Source organism: Limulus polyphemus, unplaced genomic scaffold, assembly GCF_000517525.1.
Source record: "Limulus polyphemus unplaced genomic scaffold, Limulus_polyphemus-2.1.2 Scaffold431, whole genome shotgun sequence".
NCBI classification, from domain to species: Eukaryota; Metazoa; Arthropoda; class Merostomata; order Xiphosura; family Limulidae; genus Limulus; species Limulus polyphemus.
The window spans coordinates 232,313-235,626 of NW_013666041.1; the positions used below are offsets into that span (position 1 = coordinate 232,313).

Below are 3,314 nucleotides of genomic sequence, written 5' to 3' on the forward strand. Positions count from 1 at the left end.
AACGAAACTAACGTACACACCAACCAAACTTAACTAACTTTAGTTTATTAGTCTCGTACTACGTACGTACTCTACTACTACTATATATACTACACACACACACACACACACACACACACACACACACACACACACACACACACACACACACAGCACATTAATGTACGCAACATGAATTGATGAGCTGGCAAGCAGAATAGTAGACCTACATATCACCTGACATTGGATGACAATGCCAAGAGACAAATGCATATTTAATGTAACGTGGCCCAAGAAGCTTGAATGCTATATATGGTTGAACCAAGAAATTGATAAATACAATGCAATATGCACTTTGTGCGTGAAGGCATTTGATATCTTGAACATGGGAGAAGGAGCTTTAAAAAGCCATGCTGCTGGTACGAAGTAGAATTTTTTTTTTTAATAAAAGTGCTATTCAAACTAACTTGTCCACCTACAGTTGACACATCCACGATTACATGTACCTCACAAGAATCACTGACACTATTTGTCAAGGTCAGATTGTTTAAAATCTGAAATTCTGTGGACAATGAAAGTTGATAAATCACACTTCTCCTTCAACTTGTGTTCGGTTGTCAGTCCACTTGTTGCTGAAATGTTCTTAGACTCAACAATTGCAAAACAGTTTTCATGTGGCAAGAGAAAACGTGCTTACTTGTGTAATTTTGTAATAGCACCATATCAGAAATCTATTCTCAGTAAGAAAATCAGGGACCAAAATGGATATATTTTGGTCTTTGATGAAAGCCTAGATTACAGGAACAGAAAAGAACAGCTGGATGTCCATGCATGGATTTGGTAAAGTATAGTGTAAACTGAGCTCTTTCTAATGATTATATACACTTGGGTCAACTGACTACATGTACATTGTAGATCTTTTAGATGTTGGCAGTTGTGTGATATACATGTACTTCAAGGTACTTCCAAGGATGGCACTGCTGCTTCAACGTAGCCTGATCAGAAACTTCTGTTGAGTCTCTAAAGGTTCACGGATTCACCGTCAAGATGAGAGGACTATACATCAGTCACTGGATCAGATGTTTTTCCTCTTAAGTTTTGTTCCCATAGGTGGCTGAGAAATGTCCCTGGGGCAGAGCGTGCTCTAAAATATGGGCAAACATTGTCCAATAAGTTACATAAGTGACACAAAAAAAATTGACAAGTCCTAAGACTGACTTGTATGATATTGTTGCTTCATGTATCAAAGATAAATTAATCATTCCAAAATTGTCACTCACATCCATCACTAAACCATTTTTGTCAATTTATTATATGGATAGGCCTATAATGCCATTTGTTGTAAAGGTATTTTCATCATGGTGGTGAACATACTGAAACATTTCATGAAACTGGAAGTGTTGGATAATATTACTATTGTAAAGCTCTATAGACTTGATTTACAGATCAAAGAGAGCTATGGTTCATACATGAAAATTGATCTTGGATTTGCAGCAGAGCAATAGCTCATTAAAATCCTTTCATCAACTCCAAAGGCCATTAGTGATATTAAAGTCATGGAACCAGGAAACAAATGCCGTGATTTTATGGTGAAGCTTGCTGATAAGATACTGGAAAAATCCTCACTTAGGTATCCATTGGCCAGATATATCACATGCCTTTACTCCAGAACCATGGCAATGTCAAAACAGGACAGCTGACAAGGATGAAAAACTGCTTGCATTACTGGTAGAGGCTTGGAGAGTGTCTAAAGGATTAACAGCCTGTGATGATATATTGGTCCAGTTTTAATATGGATGTAACACACAATCGATCAGATTTTCGGTCATTTATGCCATACAATGAGGAATGCAGATTGGTGAAATTGTGTCCAAGTTTCTGTTTAAAAATCTCCACTTCAACAAAATCTGAGTGTAGCAAAAGATTTGCTTCCAATTTCACAGGGACAAGTATTTAATATGGTCACAGATTAACCCCTTTCGTGATGGGTCACAGGTGAAAGGTCATGTCATCTCGTTTGTTGACTCGCATTCAAAATTTTATTGAACTACTATTTCATGAATTTATGTCAGTAAGTTTGGTATCAAACTGTAGATTATAATTCTAATTTTAGAACTATACATTACTCAATTTCTTAATTTAAAGGTAAATATTAAAAAACACAAATAAACATCGATTTTTGTGTGTCAAGTGGTATGTTCATTGCAGCACTGGTTCAAATTAGAAGTTTGTAAAGTCAATATACTAAGTCTGTAGAGTCTTACAACATAGAAACTCAAATTACAGATATTGACAAGCTAGAATATAAAATAAGAAGGTCTTATCTTTTCAATTTGCTAAGATATTGCTCACATAATAAATCAAACATAGTGGCAACCCACTCACCTCCTTCCATTTTTTGAAACTCTCCCTCATATACACTTACTTGTATATATGACATGAATAACCAATTGGAAGCTCAGAATGTCCCCTAGGGGTTTTCTCAACCTTTCTAATGTACCTAGCACCATTTCTTTTTTTAAACCAAGATTTCAATGAGGTAGGTTGTGTTTTTAGTCTGCTCGGAATTTCATGTTTTTTTAGACCCAAATACAGCTTAGTTACTAAGTTTGATACATTATAGTAGAATTCAATGGTATTGATGTAGTACTTTATGATTTTTTAGTTATTCAAAGTATATATAAAACCTAAAAAAAATTTTGTTTCATATCCTCGCTGTTAAAATTTTTTAAAAGCTTAGCAACCTACATCAAGCAGCAACCAAGTGCAAAGGTTGTAACTAGAAGAGATAAATGTTTGCTTTACTTCTTTATTTACTGTTCTGTTTTTTAAGAAAAGTAAATTTAAGAACTTGTTTTAAAATAGCATTAATCTATATACATGTATAATGTATTATGATTGAAATGTGACTGTATTTTATAAAATACTAGTGAACTAAAACACAGCCAAGACAAGTTATTTTGTACAAGCCAAAGGTCACCTTTATGTTATTTCATATAGAAATATGAGTGCATGTGAGCCACGTCATTGTAACTTCTGTATTGTTAGCCAGGTACAGGTGAAAGGTCAATATAATAAAAAATAATAAATATATATATATAAATGTATAATGTTATGAAATTTAATCTATTTTGTCTAAACATTTATGTTTTCGTGTTATAATTTGTGTTCATTCTAGAATGAAAGTGGCATAATTTATGTTTATTTCCTAATTTTTTATGGTGGTTGTGAGATCGGTCAAGTTTACCAAACCTGTACAGAGATTAATTACTGAAAATAACAGATAAAGTATAAAGTTTTTTCTTAAGAAATGCTTGATAACTATCCGGACATTA

General features: G+C 33.7%; 1 protein-coding gene across 4 annotated transcripts in view; it reads left to right on the forward strand.

Moving 5' to 3' along the window:
* Nucleotides 1-3,314, forward strand: part of LOC106458226 (serine/threonine-protein kinase PLK2-like) — an 89,655-nt gene that overhangs the window by 62,181 nt on the left and 24,160 nt on the right. The window lies entirely within an intron of this gene.